The sequence below is a fragment of the Lontra canadensis genome, unplaced genomic scaffold (assembly GCF_010015895.1).
Source record: "Lontra canadensis isolate GAN:19392208 unplaced genomic scaffold, GSC_riverotter_1.0 scaffold109, whole genome shotgun sequence".
Lineage (NCBI taxonomy): Eukaryota > Metazoa > Chordata > Mammalia > Carnivora > Mustelidae > Lontra > Lontra canadensis.
This window is the reverse complement of record NW_022631103.1, coordinates 3,010,636-3,036,260: the sequence shown is the minus strand read 5'-3', so window position 1 is coordinate 3,036,260 and position 25,625 is coordinate 3,010,636.

The window sequence follows — 25,625 nt, the reverse complement described above, 5'->3', positions numbered from 1 at the left end:
CAGGCTGTGTTTGGAGCAAGCAGGGGGGCTTGAGACCTTCCCTGCAAATGACCCTGGTCCGTACCTCACTTTTCTCTGTGAGTGGGTCCAATTGTCTTAAAGGCACTGAGATAGAGCAAACGGCCATCAGACAGCAGATAGGGTCCTAACTGTGTGTAGGAAGATGGATAAAATGATTCCTTCCTTTTGTCTTGTGCTGCATTGGTAGCATCTAGAGGAGTGCCTGACACATAGCATATATTTAATTCTTAGCAGCTGAGCTGAATAAATGAATGAGGAATCAGGAACTCCAGGATTCAGTAGCTCACACAGGTGTCCAATTTCCACTTGTGTTACGTTAAATCATTTCTCATGCGTATGCCAGAAAGCCCAGGTTAGAGAAGGGGGTACACATCTTTGCATGAAGAGACACTGCACATCCGAGAAGTGTGTCTCTCATCACTTCCAGGTGCAGCGGCCCTCAAGAGTCCTGTGTTTGTGGAGCTCTGGCGGGGAGTGTTGCTATGAACGATGAGGCCCCCAAATGGTCTCAGTGGTGAGCAAATATTAACGCTTTGAATCAATTGCACCGCTTTGATTACTGAGAAAACTTTCTGGAGGCTGGCAGAGAGTTATTGCACCATGTAACAGTCGAACATGGGTGATATAGTGGGAGCGAGTGGCATAAATGAGTTTAAGGCAAAGATGGATTTGCACTTGGAAGCTGAAATCATACAGTGAGGTTTGCCTGTGGAATTGCAAAGTACGCCTGGAAGAATGCCAAGAATAATGCAGATGGGCAACTGGCTGTCTCAGCCCATGCTTTCCATTGTGGCCAACTGTAAAGTGGGAAAATTAATAGTACCTACCTCGATAGGGTAGCAAGGAGGAATAAATGAGTTAGTACAAATAAAGCACTTAGAACGATGCTGAGCAGGTAGTAAGCACTCAGAGAGCGTTAGTCAGAATGAATACGCACTAGGTACCATTGAATACAACTAAGAATAAGGGATGGAGCTATTTCATCTTCACAACCTTTGCAGGGTATGAACAGCCAGTTACATAACTGTTGTATGTTGTGACAGGTGCCCTGATGGCAAAAATTCAGGATGTTTTGCAACTCAGAGGATGGGTTTCCCTCAGCTAGACTTGGAGGGTCAGGGAAGACCTCACAGGGGAAGTCACGTGATGGAGGAAATACAGTAACAGGAGGCAGTCCTTTGGAGAGCAGGGGAAAGGTTGCTCCCAAGCAGAGGGAATAGAGGTGTGTGCGAGGACCTTGATGGAAGAGCTTGTCCGTTATGAGAACTCAAATTCAGGCTAGCTGCCACTTGGAGTTGCTGGGTAGTTTCTTTTCCTAGGGCTGCATAACAAAGTAGCACCAGCTGAGGGCTTAACCATCTAGAAATGTATCTTCTCACAGTTCTTAAGGTTGGAAGCCCAAAACTAACTTGTTGGCAGGGCACAACTAACTCTCTGAAGATTTCAGGGAAGAATCATCCTTTGTTTCCTCCTAGTTTGGGGTCGTTACCCGCAAGCCTGACATTCCTCGGCTTGCAGCTGCCACACACCAATCTCTACCTCTGTCTTCCCCTGGTTGTCTTCCCTCTGTGTGTGTCTCCATTCACTCTTCTCATCAGGACAGCAGTCATTGGACTAGGGTCCTCCCTAACCCAGTCTGACCCCATTTACCTCAATTAATTACATTTGCAAGGATCAGATTTCCAAATAAGGTCACTTTTTGAGGTTCTGAGTAAAAATAAATTTGAGGGAACTCTATTCAACCCAATACTATGGGGGTGGCTAGGGGAGTGGAATTGAATAAGAATGAATGAGAAAACTTCAAATGAAGGGATTAATAGTAAGTACTATCAAACCAACATTTATGAACACTTACAGTGTTGATACACTGCTTGAGAACTGTGGTAAGAGAACTGTGATTCACAGTTGAGAACTGTGGTAAGCACTTTATGCATGTAAATTGCAGACTCCCTTTGAAGGAACAAGCATCAGGTTAAGTGAGGCCAGAGAGAACCATCAGAGCTCAGAGTTCACACAATGTGCCATCAGTCAGGGTCACCATAGGAAATAGATGGCACTCTTAGATTAGGATAATTCAAGACAGTTTTTAATAAAGGGACTGTTTACTGAGCAAGGTATAGAGAAACCACAAGGGTAGAGCAGGTCACCTGTTGTTACTACCCATGGGTCTGAAAGATGTAGGAGAGGGAGTAGAACATTATGTGAAGACAGCCACTTTGAGAAGAGCTGTGACCTTTGGGCAAGGGAGGTAGCCCATCCAAGGTGACTGCAGAGGGAGGGAGCCTAAATGGATACCCTGACTCGATTTCTTCTTCCACCTGGTCTCTTGCTGAAACCCCATTGGCCTCGCCCGGCTAAAAGCCAGAGGACAGAGAGCCCATTTGTGTAGTCCACATGTGTCAGCCACATGGATGTGGAACCAAGTGGAGAAGGCTCAGGTGTGGATCTAGACAGGCAGGCAAACAACATCTTGCTCTAGGACACTGATGCAAAGCAGAGCCCAGGAGGCAGAAAACAGTCAAGTTAGATTGTGATGAGAAAGACCATACAACCTAACATTAAGAATGAACATGGGATCTGGGGTGAGACTGGTTTAGGGGTGCGTGGGTGGCTCAGTGGGTTAAGCCTCTGCCTTCGGCTCAAGTCATGATCTTAGGGTCCTGGGATTGAATCCTACATCTGGCTCTCTGCTTGGCGGGGAGCCTGCTTCCTCCTCTCTCTGCCTGCTGCCCTGCCTACTTGTGATCTCTCTCTCTCTCTCTCTGTCAAATAAATAAATAAATAAAATCTTTAAAAAACCTAATGATGTACTGTATGGTGACTAACCTAATATAATAGAAAACAAATTTAAAAATTAAGTTAAAAAAATAACTGGTTTACTCCATGTCCAACTAACTGTGTGACTTTGAGCATATGCCTCCTCACGCAGTTACTGAGATGATTGTACAAACCAACTCAACCAGTGTGCTTAGCACAGGACATGGCATTTGTCATACATGCTCAGCAAGCATCCAGTACTGCAGCTGTTATCATGAATGGCGCTGGATGGCAATCTGCTGCAGTGGGGCCTCTTTTGAAGGGCTGTGGCCAGTCACCATCAGTACGCACAGCACTAGCACTAATCCATTCATTTGCACATCGATCCGTTCAGTACATGTTTGCAGGTATCCGGTATGTGCCCATCCCTGGTGTAGCTGCTAGGTGTGAACCAAGTAAACAAAATTCTCTACCGTTGTGGAGCTAATTCTGATGGGGATCTGACCTGAAACAGATCAAAGCAGAGCAGAAAAGAGAGATGAGTGGTGCTTGGAGTGGGGTTGCCGGTTGAAACATGGTGGCAAGATGGATCATTGAGAAGGTGATATTTGAGCAACAATCTGATTAGAGTTGTGGGAGGAGGGCATGCTGATCCCAGAGGGATGAGGGTTCTCGGTGAAAGGAAAGACAAGGCAGACCCTAAGACCAGAGCACACCAGAGCTTTCGAGAAGCAGCAAGGATGCACCACAGTGGGAACTCAGTGCAACCAGGTCAGGGAGGATTTAATAGGGGCCAGATCTGCAGCCCACAGTCTTTAAAGGACTGTCTTCTGCAAAACACAGGGGGCACATTCTGCCCTCCTGGGGATCTCGCATTAACACAGGTCCCCATCTGTCAGATGGGGATAAGAATCCCCATGTTGTTTATCTCCCAGATAATTTTAAGGGGCCAGTAAAAAGATGGGTTATGATGTTGTTCTGAGCATAATTATTAGACGAGATAATGTTTTTATTGCTTAGTAATTTTGCTTTAGGCCTCCTGCCGCTGAGTGGAAAGGCTACCCGTGCCCTTGAGAATATTCCTGTGCTGGACCATTGCTTGACAGCAGGTTGTCATGTCTTTTATGCAGAAACTCATCTTCTTCCTTTGCCTCTTCCACTCCAGGACCTGGTTTTTTAAAACAGCACTTTCTCCCCACTGTGGTCTATGACCCAAACCTCCTCAGTGGAATCACAGACCAGTAATTCACAGAGGCCTGTTATTTATCCTATAAGCAATAAAGACTTTCTGTAGGTTATAGGAAATAAATGTGCTTTTTACTGTCATCCATAGTTCTTATTAAACGTAGCCCCTCGGTGGGGAAATATCTTTGCGGGACCAAGCAGTTTTATGTCAGAATGGCCAATGAGCTGATAATGGGTTTTATGTCTAGCAGTAACCAGCGACACTGCAGCCAGCCCTGCTTTCATTTCAGTAAGAAGTTGTGGATTTCTCGGCCCACAGTGTGTAAATACTTCTCATTAATGTGGTGGTCTGCACTTGAAAGTAGAGAAGCCGGCATCCCCATGACATCCGCTGGTGGAAACATGGACTCCAAGAAGCCTGGGCCAGGAACGAATGGCATGAGATTATGAAAAAGGATGGAGGGAGTGGACAGAACCCTCTGCACAGTGGAGCCTTTAAGTTATGAATAGTTTTTTGTTTTTTTGTTTTTTTAATGGTAGATCTAGGAACAGCTCTGTTCTCACTCTTGGTAGGTGAGTGGAAGGAGCAAAGGTGACTAAAATGTGTAGATAATTATCCTGGGCACCAAGCACTTTACATACACCATGTTTTTTGATCTCCTGGGGCAGGGGGAACCCTGGTGAAATTGACACTTTCATCCCAATTTTATATAGGATGTGAAAGGAGATTCAGGATTAAGAGACTTACAATTGATACATAACTGAGCCAGGGCCGAAACATTGGAAACTTTGTAGGACATAGTGTCTTCATCTGTAAAACACAGTTGATAATGGCACACCTGCAGATTTGGGTAGAAAGGACCAGCATGGCGCTGGTGTGTAGTTCGTGCTTGGCAAGAAGAAGGTCCTGACCAGCTTTATATCTCCTTGCTAACTTCTTCCATCTCTTTCCTTCTCTTCAGCATTACATACAAGTGAACGTGGGGAGCGGGTAGTAATGTGGTCCCCTATGGTGTAGGTGAGATGATGGGAAGTCAGATCCAAACCAGGGTCTTATCAACCTGACCTTGTGTATAGTGGACACTGTGGGGGTCTTGGACTTCTGTTTGGAATCACAGCATTCCTGTAGCTTGCAGAGTGATTTTATAGTGTTATTTAAATGTAAATATAGAAATCAGGTTTCCATCACCATTGGGGAAGGCATGAGAAGAATGAATCAATATTCACTGATACCTACTGTAGTATATGTTATCTTCATCATAGTTCTAAGAGAACGTAAGTTCCTTGAGGCCTGGAATTTTGGTCTATTTTTGTTTGCCATGGTATCTGCAGGATCTAGGTCAGCATGTGGCAGGGAGCCGAGCATCAGCACCTATTCGCTGAGGCTGTGGCTTAAGGAAGAGCACACCACCAGGCAAATCCTATCAGCCACATGCCACTGAGTAACTCATGAAGGTGGAGCGATCTGGTTAATTGTCTCTTATTTCACTAAATATTGCTCAGATTAATCCCCTTCTCTTTATCACACTACACATACCACATCCAAAACTCCATCATATTTTACCCTTATTCCTGCTGTAGTCTCCACTTTGTGCTCCACACTGTTATTGAATCCATGTCAGAAATAGCCAGAAAGACTTGAAAATAATACAATAATGTCACTCTCCCGCTAAATGCCAGCCAACAGCTCCATGCCTTCCAATTGCAGGCCTAAGCTCTCTCAACTCACAGGAGCCTACCGGATCTGGCCACTAATCTCCAGCCCCATTAGTCTCCTCTTTCTATTTTGGACTGAACTACTTTTAGGTCCTCAAATGAGCCAGGGTCTCTCTTGCCTTGGGGCCTTTGCACATACTATTCTGTCTGCCTAGAACACTGCTCTATCCACCCTCCACACCTCTCCATACAAAATCCTTTGCCTACATGAGCTCTATTCACTGTTATAGTCTCTATCTAATGTCATTCTTCAGGGGGCCCTGCCTGAGACCTACCCCGTAAGTTTCCCAACTTCATGCTTCCATAGTGCCCTGAGTGTCTTCTTTCAAACACTAATGGCTTTTTTTTTTAAGTATTTTTTTAGACTTTGTTTTTATTTATTTGACAGAGAGAAATCAGAAGTAGGCAGAGAGGCAGGCAGAGAGAAAGGGGGAAGCAAGCTTCCGTTGAGCAGAGAGCCCAATGTGGGGCTCGATCCCAAGACCCTGAGATCATGACCTGAGCCAAAGACAGAAGCTCAAACCACTGAGCCACCCAGGCACCCTCACTAATGGCTTTTAAATGCTTGTTTTCCCACCAGGGAGAGCCCTGTGGAGGAAGAGGCAGATTATATCTTATTTACTGTATTGCACCCCATGCAATACCTGATTGTATAATATGTGCTCAATAAACATTCATTGAACAGATAATCATCATTTCAATACTAAGAGTATCCTGCAAACTAAGAATCATTCCTGCTTTTCAGATAAGGAAACTGAAGTCCAAAGAGATTAAATTTCAAACTCAGGGTCACATAGCAAATGACAATTTCAAGTCTGACTGCAAAACCCATGGTCTTTCTGCTATTCCAATGAATTATTCCAGCAAATAAAATATTCCACTTACTGGAGGGTCACAAAATATGTTCTGTGCTTGGTACCAATTTGCAAAGAATCAAAACCTACCAGACACAATCAGTCCATTCCCTGAAGACTCAAAAGGCCCTGCAGAGGATATTAGGGTAGCTGCTGAAGGACTCTGGGCATAACTATCATTGGAAGGGAGTTGGAAATCATTCAGGTTATTTATGTTTCCCCTCTAGATTCATAATAAACAGTCTCTGAACTTGACTTTCAACTCACAGAGATGATCCTGTTTACTTCCAGTGTTAGTACAAGAGCCCATCTTTTTCACATGTATGGAATGGCATGAGGGTCTTTCGTGTCTTCTCCCATGGCCTACATCTGCACCATCCCCTTAGTATCTGGGTTTCTGATTTGGACATGTGATAATGGTCAGTAGGACACCCAGGCTGGGGAATTCCTCGCACCCACCCCACCTGTTCTGTGAGATGCCACTCGTTTGTACATCCACCAGAGGGCAGTGGCAGCAGAAAAGGCCAGCCTCCCCCTGGCCACACTCCATAATTCACTACCCAACACAGGAGCTATGGGCCCCACGGGGTTACCAAGCACTGGAAATATAGCTAGTGCCACCTGTTAGAATGATAATATTTGGTTATATTCACTTAAAGAAAATATACCATGTAAGTTAATTTCACCTGTTTCTTTATATTCACTTAAAGGCGTTGACCAGAAAATTTAAGATTTCATATGTGGCTCACATTCATGGCCCACATTATATTTCTTATAGACACCACTTCTTGATACGATCTATAGAAAAATGAAACAGAATTTCTAAATTTCTAAAATAATTACAATTTGAATATAATTTTTCATCCTATACATAAATATGTTGCACAAATATGTCATAATAAGACTTAGGGGGGATCTTAGAGCTTCTCTAGACTATCCTTATTTTATGGTGGGAGCAACTGAGGCCCAGAGTGGTGAAGCAACTTTGCCCAAGCTCACACAGCCAGTAAGCAATAGAGCTCGTCTTTGAACCTGGGCCACTGGCACCAAATCAGTTTCCTTCATCCAAAGAGTGGTCAACAGAATCCAGGCATCATGGAGCCTAGAAGGTATCCCTCCTATCCCTCCTACCTCCCAGGCATTAGCACCAGTGCCTGGAACATCGTAGGAGCACTTTTTTTCAAATCCCACTGGAGATACTGCACCACACTGCACAAAGGATACAAAGATAAGTAACTCTCAGGCTCAAAAGATACCAGATGGATAGTAACCAGTTAAAATCATAAAACAGAGGTACTGGCAAAGTACAACTGAAAGCTAATATGGAGATATATCCAACTGCATTAGTAATTAAGAAATGCAAATAAAAATCACGATGTTTCATTGTTCGTTACCTTCATGTTCTTTCTAGTTTCAGAGGATTTAAAATTGTTCATAATCCTACATTAGAAAAAAAAATCAATAGAAAATAGAATCAATATAAAGAATAGCAAAAAAAACCAAAAACCCTCCATTATTCTTTTTGTAAACATGTCCTGTGGAGGGAATGGGGCTTCATACCAAGTAAGTGGTTTGGACTATACGAACATTTCAATTACCGTGGAGTCCTTTAACCCAGTTTGATTGGCTTTAGAAAAAAATAGTTATATCCCATTGATTATTTGATATACACCAGGCAAAATATTTAACTTCATTTAGCTTAGGAAAATCCAAAATCTCTGGTTATTCGTTAGTATCAAAATGAGAAAATTCCTCAGGAAGAGAAATCAAGTCTTCTTCTGTCCCTCAGTTACTGCCGTGGGACTTCACACATAATACTCAACTCAACAAAACTTGGCTGAATATAGGATGATGTCCACATTTATTCTGTGCCAAGTAGGTGCCCATGCACTTTACAAGCCTCCTTACATAAATGAGCTCATTTAATAATCTCAAAATCCTGGGAATTTGAATCTTCATTTGCAGATAAGAAAATAGACACTCCAAAAGGTTAAGAAACATGCCCCAAATTTCTGGTTACCAGGAGTCAGAGCTGAGATTTGAACCCATAATGTAGCTTGTTCCAAAGCTTGTGTCACTGTGTCACATGAAGGATTAGAAGAATAAAGGGAAAAGAAAGAATACAGGAGGGAGGGAAGGAGAGAGGGAGGGAGGGAGGAAGAAAGAGAGAGGGAGAGAAGAATGAAGAGAACAAAGATGGGAGGGAAGGAAGGGGTGAGTGTGGAAATACACGTCTTTTGGTACATAGTCTAAGAAAGACACAGAAGAGTCAGAGTTTCCCTGGAGAAAATTATTCCTGGCAATTTAGAGAAATTTTCTAAAATAGCAGGTTAGGAACTCAGCCACCGTGGAAGGCTTGGTTCTCCGAAAGTTCCCCCAGGACAGTCTCCTCTCTTGCCACCTCATTATCGCCAGGAACAATCTGCATGGCCAGTAATGAGGGAATCTTAATGCTGGCAGCCTCAGGAGTGGGTAAGAGCTCAGGTCACAGGATCAGGCCTGGATGCTGGGGAGTGAGCTGTGTGGAGCTGCTGACTCTCCCCCTGGACCTGCAGTCCATTAGCCCTTACCCCCTCAGCAGGACAGTAATGAGAAGGTGAGGCTCACTCCAAAGCCCCCTGCCAGCAGATCATGGGGTGGGGGTGCGGCCTCCCCAGGGGCAAGCTCATCCTGCAGCCGACCCTGACCAGCCTGCCATCACCGAGGTGCTGCAGGTCTGCCTACAGGACAGCGTCTGTCCGCAGTTCTGGCTGCCCCCGAGCTCTGCTCCTTACAAAAGTGCACTTACATGATTAGGGAGCCAAGTAGCTCCAATCTGACATCTGTAACATCCTTTCTCGTTTCAGTTGTGTATTTCCACCTGTGAGCCCACGCTGTTTAGTGGATAAGGCAAAGACTTTGGAGTCAGAGTTTTAATCCTCACAGCCCTCATCCTCTATCAACTAACTATATGACCTTGGGCATCTTACTTCACATCTATGAACCTCGGTTTCTCACATGTCATGAGGAATAATAATACCAGCCTCATAGGTTTATTTGGATTATTACTATCCGTTATTAATAATCATTGCTAACACTGAGTATATGTGTCAGGTTCTGTGTTAATTGCTTTTTACATATTATCAGTAATCCTCATAAACTCTCCATGTAGATATTTCTTGTATCCCTAATTTACACAAGTAGAAACCAAGGCTGAAACTGAGTCAGAACTGAGACCCAAGAGACCTGTCTCTCTGACAAAGTCTGTAACCCTCACCACTATGCTATCTTGAAATTAAGAATTGAACAACCAGAACATGACCCTGATAGACTATGTTGTCAGTAATATTACCTATTTTCTCCAGCCCTTTTCTCTTTGACTAGCGTCTCAGTTAGGAAAATAGAAAAAATAAGAAAATAGAAAGCTTTCTAGGTATTTCAAACAGAAGAAATTCAATACGGGAATTGGTTGCATGGATAATGGAAGAAGTGAGAATCCAAAGGGGAAATTGTGGCAAGCCAGAGACCAGCGATGAGAAGAAGCAATTGTAATCCTCAGACTAGAGGAACAGAAGGAGAAGGTGGTGCCAACCAATCCCAGATATTGGGGTCACCTTCAGATGCTAGAGACTAAAAGGAACCATGGAAGAGATGCTACTCCTCCTGGAGATGCCAATGTTTAAAGCCAGAAGAGGTGCGGATTGAAATACCCTGACCTCTTCTCTCCTCTTATCCTGTAGCCACCCCACAGTGCATCAGACCGGCCATATAAACTTACAACCCAAGAGCCTCAAGGCAGCTAGAGAAATGTCATCTGCTACAAACTTGACAAAGAAGGACAGAGAAGAGATCTGAGATCGAATAGGCAGGTGCCTGGCATATCTAACAACTCCATGAAATAGGCAGGTTGAGATTATCCTCTCGATTTGACTCTGCTAAGTATTCGGTCAATGGCACGATCATGATCCCATTTTATAGAACGAAAAAGTAAAGCCCAAACAATAAGACCACCAGAGACCCAAAGAGGGAGTCATTAGCCCTGTGGGATTCAAGGAAAGCTACAGAATAGGAAGGACTTTGAGACGTCCTGGGTTATGGACAAGTCGGGTTTTGTCAGGTGGCTCAGCTTTAAAGGGTTCTCCAGGCAGAGATACCTGAAGAGGTAAAGATATGGATCCATGAGTTGAAAGTTTTGGGCTGTATAGTTTCTGAATTTCCTATCAATTCTAACTTTTTTTTTTTTTTTTTTAACTTTGGAATCCTCCTGGAGATTGGAGAGATATATAAAGTGTATCATTTTCCTAACAACTTAAAGGATCCATTTCCTAATACTGAATTAAATCCCTGGGTCCCTGTTTTCCCTGGCCCCATGATATCCCTTCGTGTTGATGGAGAAGTTGATATGCAGATGGGGAACATGTTGGTAACAAGATCTGTCCCAAAGGGATAGAGAATTTTAGTCTCTAGTTAGCGTAGTTGGTAATCAACAACATAGCAACTATACGTTAATGTTTCAGTGACCCATTAGTTCTAGGATATGTTGTCAGGACATTTGATCTGCACATATTTCCATTATAGACCCCTTTGCACGGAGTCTGATGGCTGAACTTTCTTCTGATATCACACCCTCCCTCTTGCAGTGCCTACCTCCCCCTCCTCCTGCTGGATTGGAGCACTCATTTTGAAATGCAAATCTGATAAAATACAGCCTTCCTCCTTCTCATTTAAAACCCTTCAAGGGTGCTCCATGCCCTCGAGATAAATCTAAGCTCCTTAGAATATCTTGGCTCCTTCCTAAGTCTCTCTGTCCCCTTCCTTGAACTGTGGGTTTCAGGTGTATTGATCTGCTGTTCACGCTGTTTCCTGCTTCCGTGAGAGCAGTCTGCACATGTGTCCTCTCTGGGCTATCCCTTCCCAGCTACTGTCTCTGCCTCTGTCGATTGCATCCTGTGGGGACTTCTCCCTGCTCCCCTCCTCCTTTTATGCCTGTGTTTTCAATATGCCATGCATTTATTGCTAGCGCAGAACAAGCACTCCTATGTGTAGCCTTAGATGGATAGGGTCTTCTGAAGACCTGACACATAGTAACAACTTGGTAAATGGTAGCTATCAGGGGGAGGAGGGGGGTGGTGTTGCTTTGTTTCATTTCTGCCTTCCTAGTACCTTACACAGTGTCTGGCACACAGCAGGCTATCAGATAAATGTTGGTTGTATATATGAACAATTGGAGATTTTTAAAAAAATAATAAAACATTTTAAAAGCCTCCCTCCCTATGGGAGTGCCTGGCTGGCTCAGTCAGGGGAGCATGTGGCTCTTGACCTTGGGGTTGTGAGTTTGAGTCCCATGTTGGGTGTAGGGCATACTTACAAATAAAATCTTAAAACAATAACAACAACAACAAAAGCCTCTGATTATTAAATACGGTACTGTTAAGATATTGTCCATAAGTCGGACCTGCCTTAGCATTCCCAAGTAGGAGCATGCTTCCAAGGTTGTTGGCAAGAAGTCCAACGGGGCTTTTATTAGAGGGCCATTAAAGGAGCCAGCATCTTTGTATGCATGACCCTCTCATTTTATTTCTTTGCCCCTTAACTCAGCAGCCACCTGTGACCGGGCCTCAGTTTAACAAGCAAACGTTCTTCCTGTGCAGAACTGACCTGCCCGTGTCGGACGATAATGAAGATCCTTAGCAGATGAGGAGGAGTACTTGTACCTTCTATTATTTATCAACCATCCAAAGGTCCAACCATGTGGGCATTTAAACAGCCTCATCTGGGAGGTTGGTGTGGGGCGTGAGCCCTTTGATTAGCAGAGCTGCCTGGTAGACCACCCAGCAGTCAGACTTCGGTGCCATGCATTGATGGGTCTCTCCAATGCCACCTGCAAGTCCTCCACAGCCTGGAGCACAAGATACACCAGCACAGGTCCTAGCACATTAGAGGAGGCTGAGCTGACAGTCCTGGGGGATTGTCCCAGAGCAGGAGGGGGCGGTGTTTAAAGGTCTGTGTTCTACAGACAGACTGCCTGAACTAGAATTCACACTGTGCCTTGACACTTGTTAGCTGCGTGACCTTGGGCAGGTTACATCTCCCCTCGATGCCTCAGGTCCTACATGAGGAACATGAGGATGGTGGGAAGAGTGGCTTGGGGTTGGGGGGCTCACGTGAATGTGTATGGGTGGGGTACGATCGAGAGCTGTGGCTGATGTATAACGAGCACCACGCAAGTTAGGTTCTCACTAGTCATTCTGCAGACGTCAGCTGAGACACACTGAGCGTTGTTCTAGGTGCTGTGTAGGGAAACGGATGGAAGAATTCGCTTCTACCCTCATTGATCCCCACCTGCAAGAGACAAGGAAGTTAATCCCTGCAGTAGTTAGACCACTCTAAATGCAGGTTGCTCAGGATTCCAAGAGCATACAGAGCCTCTGCCCAGGATCATCAAGGAAGGAAGGCATTAAGGGCTTCCTAAGAGAAGACACTGGAGGGGCGCCTGGGTGGCTCAGTGGGTTAAGCCTCTGCCTTCGGCTCAGGTCATGATCTCAGGGTCCTGGGATCGAGACCCGCATCGGGCTCTCTGCTCGGCAGGGAGCCTGCTCCCCACCCCACCCCCCTGCCTGCCTCTCTGCCTACTTGTGATCTCGGTCTGTCAAATAAATAAATAAAATCTTTAAAAAAAAGAGAAGACACTGGAGCGAACTCTGAAAGGTGGAGTGGGAGTTTGGCAGAAGGATTAGTAGGAGAGAATATTCCAGATATGTAGGCCTGCCAGTGTGAAGATGCAGAGCTAGGGCCCAGCGTGGCCTGTCTGGGGGAATTGTGGTGTGTAACTGGCCCGTAGGTGTGACGAAGCAGGGACAGGTGAAAGCGTGCATCACACCGGGGCCGCTCTTTGGGCCCCAGATGCAACTCTTAGGAGTTTAGCCACAGTTTCTGTGGGTTCTGAGAATTCTCTCAGAATTGTGAGATTTGGTAAAACAAGAGAGAATTGAGATGGATACTTTTTGTTGCACTTTGAGCGATTCGATTTATTTTTAAGAGCAAAAAATGAATAAATAAAACACTAGACTTCCATGAGATCGGCGTTGGACCCGAGTTTCCATACAGGCAAACAGAACATCAGTTTGTGAGCTACTTCTACTGGGACATGTGTCATATTTTTAACTCTATGATTCTTCTGACCAGGGTTCTCCGTCCAAAGGAAACTCATTTAGCCTGAAGATTCTGTACCAATTACATAGTTTTATAAGGTCAAAGTAAAAGTTGGGAGTCATTTTATCTTCATCTGTACTGGTAGATATTACAGAATCAAGCTGCTTTAATGAGAAAAAGGACCAGGAAGGGAGATGTGAAAATGGAGGTGTCAGCACCGCCGGAGATTGCCGCCGCATCTGGAAGCTGGAGGATGAGGGCGGGGTGGGCTGTGAAGTCCTCTGACAACGTGGTCTCCGGCCCCAAACAAGTTGCCGGGGCTTCAAGAGGAACAGACATGAAACACAACATCCTTCCACCCTTATTAAGATTTAATCCTGCTTTCAACAGGATTGTAATGTTATTAAATTAGATTTTTTTTCCTTCCTTAAAAAGGGATTTAACTTTTGCTTTCCTGACATCATAATCAACATGGAACAGATGCAAAGGGGAAATTGTGTGACCACTAGTAATATGGGTCTATACTTAACATGTAGCATGCGAAGTTATTAAAATGGAAATTAATTCTTTTTATTACTATCGTACCCTATCAATTAATTTGGTTGGAGGTGCTTATGAATATGCAATCATTCCTCCCCGCTGCCTATCCCTCAGTCTATGTGTGCGGAAGGCATTGGTGAGGCAATAGGTGACATTTTAGATGCCTCTGCTAGTTTTGTTACCGTTCTTTGCTCCCCACGCATGTGGTCGGTGTTGATCACTGACAAGTTATTGAATTCATTTTACATCCCAGGCTCTGTTCTTAGCACTTCACATCTACTGCCTCATTCACAATACACATTTGAAATGGGCACTTTCACTGTCCTTGTATTAAGAAGAGGAAGATGTAGCCCAGTGAGGCTGAAGGAACTTCCCTGGGTTACGTAGGCATTCCGACTCTGAAAACGGTGCTTTTCTCCGTGTGCGACCGTGCGTCTCATAGATTCCAAACGAGGGACTAGGATAGGGCTTGTATCTCAGACACCAAGCTCCCAGAGGAAAGGAATATTGTGGGGGATATGGAATGAGATAGAGGGCTCTGAGCTGGGGACATGTGTTTTAAAATATAGTTTTTATTATAATTTAGGTATGGCAAAGCCACCAGATCAGGAGATGACTGTCATTCATAGTTTATTGCCCACAGATCCCCAGAGGAGGGGTCACAGCAGTTCACAGAGTTCAAATGGAAGCCCCAGGCTTGGTCAGGAGGCAGAGGGAATGGGGGAACCCTGGGCCAGAGCCTTCATTGTGACTTCTGTAGGAAGGAACTCGAGGCGGGCTAAGCAGGTATATTATTGGCTAGTTTGAATAATTTCAGTGGGTTCTGGGCATAGGGGCTGTCCCTGGTTGTTTAGTACTTGGCCCTGGGGTGATTAGGGCAGATAGAAGTGGCCTAGAGTGTTGGGGGGTGGAAGGAGGTATGGGATCTGGATTGGTTTATTTGCGTCTGAGAAGTGCACTTCAGGAAAAATTGTTAACTGTCTCTAGGAATTAGCTAATCCTGGGAGGAATGCTTCCTGCCACACATCAAAGCATCAGAAATACAGAAAATAAGATATGCTTAATTGAGCAAGCCCTCTGTGGGGGGATGATTTCTGTGTGAAGCCCTTAGGGGGTACCCAGGTGGGAAGGAGGAAAGCAAATGGGGACAGGTGGGCCTGTAAGAAAGCCCTGAGTATACAATGTTTTTTGTGATGCCCAGGAAAAGGCAGGAAACTGGAGGCACTGAAATTAAGCTTCAAATGATCTTTTTGCCTTCTGATATTACCCATAATACATATTTAACTTAATATGCATATTAAACCTTGAGGTGTGGGGGAGTAGATTATGACCCATCTTTTTGGCAGGACATTTCCTCCTTGGAAACAGAGACCCCGTCTTGATCATCATTGTACACCCTACAGATTCTGTGTGAGACCTCTCTCTCACAATGGAAGGGCCCTAGTTTATACCCTGTTGCTAAATCTTGGTTCTTCAATAATATCCCATCAGGCAAAATCTTCTTCAAGTGCCATTTGCAAACTATGGTTTTAGTAAGAGGGAGCTTGTCAACCCAGGTGAGAGGAGACCCAAAAGAGGGGTCATGGTCATGGATTTGTGCTTGACTGGTAACTCCTGATTCACCATTGCCTCTTTTTTTCCTTACTTTGGAAAAGCAAGAGACATTTTGTAAGGTGGACCAAGATAGCCCTACAGCGGGACCAACTCTAGGTTTGGTCTATCAAGTGAGATGATCTATACATCGCTTGTCTAGACTTTTTATTTTATTTTTAAACTTTTAAAATTTAAATTCAATTAGCCAACATATAGTGCATCATTAGTTTCAGATGTAGTGATGCTTCATCATTTGCGTTTGTGCAAGCTTTGTAATCACCAATCCAGAATTTTAGGACATCTGGATTCTTCCTCTTTCCCTTACCCGGTCCAACAGCAGCCAATCTCATTTCTGTCTCCAAAGTGTGTCCTGGAATGTCCACACTCAAATGTCCTGCGCCCAGGTCTGAGAAGCCACAACTGATTGTCTCCTACACTTTTATGAGAATTGCTTCATGGGTCTCTTCATTTCACTTCTTGCCACCCTCCAGCTCCTGTATGTGAGCCATAAATTATTTTGTAAATATAGAAGATATCAAGTCACTCTTCTGCTTAATATTTTTTTTAGTGTATCAGCTGGGGAAGGCTAGCTGCTGTAGCAAAGGGAGCCAAAACCATGCAACAGCTCACACATAAGAGTTACAGGCTAAATGTGTGAAAAGCTCAGCAGGGCGGCCCCACTCTATGGATTCATTCAAGCCTTCTTAACACATGGTTTCAAAGATCCCCTAGATTGGATTTCCTGGAAGCAGACCCTGAAACCAGGATTCATATGAAAGTGATTTGTAGGAAGTTTAAGTGGGAAAAACTGATACAAACATGGGGAAGCAGGACCAGGAAGGGAAGGAAATCAGGCAAGGGTGTTATATCAAGCAAAAGCCCAAGGAGGTAATTTTAGCCTAATCCCACAAGTCAAGATCTAGAGACACTGTAGATCCCAGCTCAGCTTGGAGCCATCAGGAGAAGAGAGCTGGAGCATTTAAGCCCATTCATTGGTGAAGCGCTAACTCTATCTAGGGAGACAGAACTTCCCAGGTACTTCTAGCAAACAGGGTGGGTCAGCAGAGGGCGTTCTGACTCTGAGGGCAGGTCACGGATGAGGACATGGGGGGAGGTGGGGGCATTTGGGAGAGAGAGAACACCTGGAATCAGCCCTGCAGGCAAATGATCCAAGGGGAGGTAAGTGGAACCCTGAGCCCACCTGCTCCCTCAAAAGCACTCTGGGGGTTCATTTCAGGAGGAAGGAGAGGGCCTGGGCAACTTAAACGGGCCACACCCGGAAATGAGTCGCATCACTTCTACTTACCTTCCGTGGGCTGGAAGTCAGGTTCAGGGCTGTGGCTAACTTCAAGAGAGGCTGGGAAGTGTGGTGCCGCTGGGTACCCAGGAAGCAGCAGAAAGCAGGGGTCTCCTGCCACAGATGGCCTACCTTAATACTTGAATACAAATCTGTTCTTCCTGCCGGCCCCTACGAATCTCTACCTGCCTGCTTGTCCAGCTGTGTCACCCACCACTCTCCACATCCCTGCCATACTTCAGTTGCATCGGGCACTGCTTTGTCGTCTGCTAGGCTTTGTTACTGCAGACTGTGGAAAAAAGCAGAAACCCTTTGGCCTAAAATTGCAATATTTTGGCTTAATGACAAAAGTGTTCATTTGGCCTTTGTATAAGGGTGTTTGATGGATTGGGATAAAGCAGATAATGAAACAACTAGTCACGTTTAGTGGCGCCTATAAGAACCATAGCTGGCCTTAGACTCCCAGGAAGGGGGGAGCCAAACCTGCCTGTGGGCAGCCTGGGGTGGCCAGGGGCCCTCTGCCAGCCACCCTGTCTCATCATTACTGGTGCTAATGCAGAGCCCCCTGACGCTGGGCTGAAGCTCTCTGATTACCAGTTAGGGGCATGACCTGGGGCGAGTTCATGAACCTACATATCCCTCAGTTTTCTCATCTGTAAAGTAGGACTGATGATTGTTCCTAACTTACGGAATTATTGGAAAGATTGAATGAGTTAATACAAGAGGAAGGGCTAAGGGCTTTCTAACGGCTGTTACTACTGTTCAGGCACCTTCGGGGCACACAGCCTGCCACCCTAGCTTCCTGGCCCTCTCCCTGGGGTGGGATTCAGAAGGATACTCTCTTGTTAGCGACTTCTCTTCTGCTTCCTGCTTAGCGTGGGCTAAGGGATGCTTGGAGGCAAAAAACATAAAAGCAAGCTTCTCTTTAAAACGAAGCATGTGTATACAAGAATTTTCCCTGCATTAGGCACAGAGAACTTGAGACCTATCAGTCAGCAGCGCTACAACCTGAGCCATGCCCGCATTTTTTTTTTAAACATATAATGTATGATTTGCTTCAGGGGTGCAGGTCTGTGATTCATCAGTCTTACACAATTCACAGCACCCGCCATAACACATACCCTCCCCAATGTCCATAACCCAGCCTCTCTATCCCTCTCCCACTCACCCTCCAGCAACCCTCAGTTTGTTTCCTGAGATTGAGTCTCTTACAGTTTGTCCCCCTCCTGGGTCCCATCTTGTTTCATTTTTCCCTCCCTTCCCTCATGACCCCCCCACCCTGCCTCTCAAATTCCTCATATCAGAGAGATCATATGATAACTGTCTTTCTCCGATTGACTTACTTCACTCAGCCTAATACCCTCTAGTTCCATCCACGTCGTCGCAAATGACAAGATTTCATTTCTTTTGATGGCTGCACAGTATTCCATTGTATATATATATATACCACCTCTTCTTTTTTTTTTTTAAGATTTTATTTATTTATCTGATAGACGGAGATCACAAGTAGGCAGAGAGGCAGGCAGAGAGAGAGAGAAGAGGAAGCAGGCTCCCTGCGGAGCAGACAGCCCGATGTGGGGCTCGATACCAGGACCCTGGGATCATGACCTGAGCTGAAGGCAGAGGCTTTAACCCACTGAGCCACCCAGGCACCCCTATACCACCTCTTCTTTACCCATTCATCTGTTGACAGGCATGTAGGTTCTTTCCATAGTTTGCCTATTGTGGACATTGTTCCTATAAACATTCAGGTGCATGTGCCCCTTCGGATCACTACATTTGTATCTTTAGGGTAAAAACCTAGTAGTGCGATTGCTGGGTCATAGAGTAGCTCTATTTTCAACTTTTTGAGGAACCTCCATGCTGTCTTCCAGAGAGGCTGTGCCAGCGTGCACTCCCACTGGCAGTGGAGGAGGGTTCCCCTTTCCCCAGCGATGCCCGTATCTTTTCCCAAAGCTGCAGCTTCCCTTGAGAACTAGATTTGAGTCTCTCCATTGGGCAAGAGGTTTGTTTTTCCTTTATGCCACCAGGCTTGGATCTGGTGCTGCGTCTTACTACTGACCTCAGAATCCCCAGGAGGTGCCATCCTCACAGACTACAGCGGTGGCCCTCAGCTGTGGGTTGGCTCACCCTCTTGGGGTTTAAGGTAAAGTATACATTTGAGAGTTACAATGGTGAGGATGCGAACTCCGACTCTCTTGTTCTTTATTTGTGTGACTTTGGGTAAATTATAAGTCACCTTGGATAAATTACCTGGTCTCTCTGGGCCTCTGTTTCTTCTTCAGTGGGGTGGCAATATCCATCCTATGGAATTTGGTATTATAAGGACTAAGGGGAGTATAGGTGAAAAGTCTAGTTAGGTGCTGGAGAATTATCTTTGTTCCTCAGAGTTTTCTTTGTCAATTGCTGCATAACAAATCACTCTACACTTAGTGGTTTAAAACAACCATTTGTTTGCTTGTGAGTCTCCAGTCAAGGAAGACTTTTGGGGGGACAGCTCCTGGTGCTCTGTGTGGAGTAGTTCATCTGGGATTGGGGGATCCAGGATCGCTTCTTTCACGTGATTGGCCCTGCAGCTGGGGCGGCTCCAATGGCTGGTGACTGGCTGGGCTCTTGTTCTCTCTCTCTCTCTCTCTCTCTGGGCTTTCTCTCTCTCTCTCTCTTTCTCTCTTTTCTGCCTCTCACATTCTAAAGCTTTTCTCTCCAGGTACCCTCCCTTTCTAGCAGAATAATCACACTTCTTCACATGATATCCCAGAGCTCTTGAGAATGTGAAAATAAATACTGCTATGCCCCTTAAGGCCACAGCTACTTCTGCCACATTCTGCTGGTCAGAGTAAGACACAAGGTTCAAGGGGAGGTAGACCCTACCTCTTGGTGGGACCAGTGGCTTGCATATACAGGAATGGAAAGGATTGCTGTTGGCCGTTTTACAGACAATCCCTAATGCTCAGCAAGTGGAAGCTTAGTTTTCATTGTTAACTGGATTCATTTTGGGGAGGAGGGCCAGGGGCTGCGAGACCAAATTACCTTTTCAACAAAAGACATAAAGACCAGGAAGATGATATCATTAAATTTCTTCTTTGGGATGGGAAGAGATCATTTCTGGGCTAAGTGCTGCTAGAACAGCTATAATCTGCAAACATTCAATCCTTGTCTCTATTTCCCTCCAGTTTTCCCATTCTAACTATGGGATCTGGCAGACCAGAATGAGGACCGTGCCACTGATACTTAAGTTGGAGAAAATCCTTGAGTTGGTTGCCTACCATTGCATAGAAAATCATCCCATAATTAGTGGCGTCAAGTAACAACATTGAGTATCTCCCACTCTCTGTAGATGAGGAAACTGAGGCAGCTTAGCTGGGTCCTCTGGGTTCTGGATTCTGGCTCAAGCTGCAGTATTTCAGGGATTGCAGTTATCCCATGGTTTGGCTGGGGCAGGATCCATTTTTCAAGCCCACTCAGTGGTTATTGGCAGGATTCATTTCCTGGCAGGCACTGAGACCAAGGGCTTGGTTCTTCTGGCTGTTGGCAGGAGGCTGCCCTCAGTTCTTTACCACATGGGCTTCTCCATAGGGCAGCTCAGAAATATGGTGGCAGGCTTCATCAGAGTAAGCAAAGAGAGAGCCAGAGAGAGTGAGTGAGTGCCAGCAGGATGGAAGTCACACTCTTTAGGAACCAAATTGCCAGAGCAACCTTCTATCTCTGTTGTTGTATTCTGTCTGTTAAAAGCAAGTTACTAGGCCCAGGCAACACTCAAGGGTTAGGAATCACATGGGGTCTTGCCTATTGGGAGACAGGGATCATGGTGGCCATCCAAGAATTCCAAGTGTCACCATTCCTTCCAGCAATTTTAGACTTGAATTTCACTCCATCCCTAGACATCACACCACCATGCATGGGTTATAATTAGGGTGAAATGTGTCTCAGTATGCCTGGAATAAGCCCAGGTTAAGTGATTAAAGAGAAAAGATCAGTCTAAGTGTAGAATAACAATATCTTGAATATTAAAAAAAAAAAAATGCCCATAGAGATTTTCTTCGTTTTCATAAGGTAGAAGTGCTTTGCATAAGAGAAGTCAACTTTGTCCCTCCTAATTAATCTATTTAACATGTATCTGTAGAGTTCTTTCTAGATAGTGAGGCTATAAAGTTGAAAAAAAAAACACATTATCCCTGTCCTTGAAGAAATCAGGTGAGAACATGAACACTAATAGTAATGTGTGAAAAATTCTGGGAGAGAAGGTGTCATGGCATAAGAGACGGTGGCCCTTGGATTACTCTGAAGGTTCGGTAGGACTTAGCTGGATGAAGACTGTTTCAGTCAGGCTCCTAACAGGAAACAAAGGGCACGATCAAAACGAGATCATTGAAGGAAGGTGTATTCCCAAAGGGGAGGGTCTAAGGAAACCAGAAGCCATCGTATAGGCATATGGTACTCGATTGAAACCACCCAGGCCCCATGCATTGAGAGGAGGCTGCACTGACCAGAATCTGGAAAGCCCTATAACTTTGGCCTCCTTGACGGAAGAGAGCCTTCTTGAGAGGGATACAGCTAGATCTCATTGACCTTATACGAAAGAACCAAGGGAATACATTCTCGACCTCACTTCCCTCTTTCCCTTTCATCCCCTGCCAAGAAACCGGAGGCCCTGAGGACCCTCACCATGGCCCAGACAGATCAGCCTCAAAGGGCATAGGGCAGAGTGGAAGGGTGGAAGGTGTGTTTGGGGGGCAATAGAAGCCATCTGACACTGTGGGTTAGTCAAGCCCGTTCCAGAGAAAGGGACCATAGTGAATGGAGGGAGAGATGAAAGGGCCGATGACATTGGACTGACAAATGTGATTGAAACAAGGGGTGAGAAACAACAGCCTGGAGAAGCAGGTGGAGGGCAGGTCATAGGATTCTCCCTGGATCCTTCGCAACATCGTCCTACCTGACACACAGAGCCCCTGGCCACGTTGTGGTCAGAGGGCACCTTCAATAGTATATCCAGATCACACTATGCCCTCCTGGGCTGTGCAAAAAAATGTAGATTCTACCCTGAAGATTTTTCAGCAGGGTGTTTGTGTGATCTGTCCTGCATGCTACACAGGGTGGCTGTGGGGTTAAGGGTGGCTTGGAAGAGGGCTGGTTCAAATTCCAGCTCTGCCCCTACTACCTTGGGACTTTGCACAAGACCTTTAACCTCTCTGGTTCCTGGTTTTCTGACTGGTAAAGCTCAGCCAGCAGCTCCTGCTCTCTGAATGTGCGAAGTAGATGAGGTAGATGTTTTTGAAAATACAAAATGCTCAACTTGAGCGACTAACACACAGTTCAGCAAGTGCTTTTAACAGAGAACAGGAGTGAGAAGGGAATTGGAACTTGGGCCCCCCCCCCCATGCCAGGCATTGTGCTGGAACCTTCTACATTTAATATTCTGTTCACTGCACGCCGTCACCCCTGAGATAGCTATTATCTCATTTCATAGAAGAGGGAAGAGAAGCCTGTGTTGATTACTGATTAGGCACCACGCCTGGGGGACAGGAAGGTAAACAAGAACGAGTCTTGGCCTTTAGGAGTTTATCATTGTGGTTACTGAGGCTGCTTAGATCAGTGCTTCTCACATTATAATGCCCACCTGGCATCTTGTTCAATCGCACATTCTCACTATTACTGGAATCTGGCTAGAGATTCTGCCTTCTCCCAGGTGATGCAGATGCTGCTGGCCTGTGGACCATACTTAAAGGAGGTTAGAGGATCAGATTCAACACACACACACACACACACACACACACACACACACACACACGTTTTTATCGTACTTGTAGCCATGCGAAATTGAAGCAGAGGGAAGATCTTTTACAGCCATTCCAACTTCAGGAAATGGAGAAATAGAAGGAGAAAGACATGGGCCCTAGTATTTAGTGGAATAGCAGTTACTAAAACCAGGCATTCTGTTCCGGAATCTAAACCTTCCCTTGTTTGGGCTGAGCAGGATATTGTTTTTCTGCCCCTGGGATATATCCCATTATGAGCTTTGATCAAAGCAAACCTTTCCCTTTGAGGCTTGGGGCACATGTGAATGGCTTTGTTATCCGCATGTATCTGCATATATTTGCAAAGCAATTCAACTGCTTCTGATGGGGAGGAGCAGTAGGGCTGGTGGTTGAGCCTAGGGTTTAAGCATCTCTCTAAAGCTTGGTCCTTGGAATCTTATCTTAAAAGAAATCCAGCTGCAGAGACCCTGGACAGTCCTGGTGAGTGAAGAAACTAGGAGCTGGGTTTCCAGCTGCTTAGCTGGTTGAATATTACCAGCCATTCACTGGAGGCTTTTGTCATGGGGAGTTTTGCTTCACTTGAGGCCCTGCCTCCCCCTTTTCCTGTCCATTTTGCCCAAGTATCTTCTTCTTCTTTGTTTTTTGTTTGTTTGTTTGTTTTTTAGATTTTATTTGGTGGAGGGGGGGAGCAGAGGAAGAGGGACAAGAAGACTCCCCGCTGAGTACAGAGCCAGATGCAGGGATCTATCCCCCAATCCTGAGATCATGATCTGAGCCAAAATCAAGAGTCAGATGCTCAACCTACTGAACTCTCCCAGGTGTCCCCCAGGTGTCCCCTAAGTATCTTCTTATGTTTCTCTGAACAGGGCACTCTCCTATTCAAAGTCTTTCCACTGTTGTCCTTTATCTTTGGGAGAAAACAAGTCTTAACATGACACTCCAAACCCTCCCTAGTCCCTTGGCTTCAGCATCCCCTCCACTCCCTGCTCTAGCCCACTAGCCAAAGCACTTCTGGTTTTCCCTAAACCTTGGACATTCTCACCTTTGAGACTTTGCTTTTGTTAGTACTTCAGTGAATGCCTTCTCCCTACTTCCCTTACTCATGTCCCAGTTCTATCCATCCTACAAGACTCCACTCAAATCCTATGCCCTCTAGGGAGCCTTCTTGGAACTTTCCACCTGGAGAAATTCTTCCCTCTTGGGAACCCTGTTAGCATTTTATTCATGACTTTCTTACTGTGTGAAGTTTTTTATTTGTTTATGTGTTAGGAATGTCATGGGTCATTGCATGTCTTTGATGAAGCTCTAGAACATAGGTGAGGTTCGGTGGGGTGAGGTCCGGAGCCGATGACCAAGAAAGAATTCTTGAGACATCTTTGGTGCAAAATGGTGGTTTATTAAAGCACAGGGACAGGACCCGTGGGCAGGAAGAGCTGCTGCCCCTGGGACGTGAGGAATGGTCCATTATATACTTGTAAGTTGGGGAGGGGATTAGGGACGATGTAAGTCTCTAAGGAATTTTGGAAGCAAGGTTTCTAGGACCTTGAGGGGCTAGCTATTGTCTGGGGAAAAGGTTATTCATTACCAGTAATAGTGGGCCATATGCTTGGGAATGATTGTCGGCAGTATCTTGGAGGTTTAGAGATAAAGTTTCCAAAGGAATTGTTAAAGTAGACTTACAGGGGCATCTGGGTGGCTCAGTGGGTTAAAGCCTCTGCCTTCGGCTCAGGTCATGATCCCAGGATCCTGGGATGGAGCCCCACATCGGGTTCTCTGCTCAGCAGGGAGCCTGCTTCCTCCTCTCTCTCTGCCTGCCTCTCTGCCTACTTGTGATCTCTGTCTGTCAAATAAATAAATTTTAAAAAATAAAAATTAAAAAAAATAAAGTAGACTTACAGGATCCTGGTTGGGGGTAGGCGGTCGGTCAGGCTAGGATTGTCCTTTGCCCTTAGCAAAGCCTTAATGTGGGGGTAGTTGAGTCCCTAAAGGAGAGTCACTCTGCCTATTTCAAGGGCCTGTCAGTAGGTAAGGAAATTTAATAATTTTTCATGTGCCTCTGTGTCCCACATCATCTTGAAGGCTGCCCATGCCTAGTCTTATATATATATATATACACACACACACACACACACACAAACACAGAGAGAGAGAGAAAGAGAGTAAGTGCTTAATAAAACTTTGTGTGAGTACATGAATGAATGAAAGATAAGACAGATGGCTCCTGAACTGTGATTTTATGGCAGCATATTTTCCAATGTATTCATTCTTCCAATACATATTTATTGAGCTCCTGCTCTGTTGCAGGTCTGAGGTTCTGGCAGTACAAAGGTGAAGAGAGGAGAGTCCTGGCCCCCCAGAGGCTGTTCTGGGGATGGGGCCATCTCGTGTTCTTTGTTTAATTAAGTTGGCTACACTCCAACTAGTTGCTTAATAATAAATGATTTGAAAAATCTGAAAACATCTGATATTTTTACAGATCAGTGACCTGTTAGATGAACAGGCTAAATCTTGTTTAATCTGTGCTTCTGTTCATCAAAGAAGTCTTTTGGTGTGGAGTGTGACAGCAAATTAGATTGTACTTTCATTGTGCTGTTTGCTACCCCCATCTTAAAAATAATAATGGTATATATTTATGGTAGAAACCTTGGAAACAAAAAAAAAAATGTATAAATACCTCTCAAAATCTCAGAAACAAGAAATCAATGATTATTAACATTTGGTATATTTCCTTTCAATTTTCGGTTTATTGCATTTTTAGGAACGCACACATAA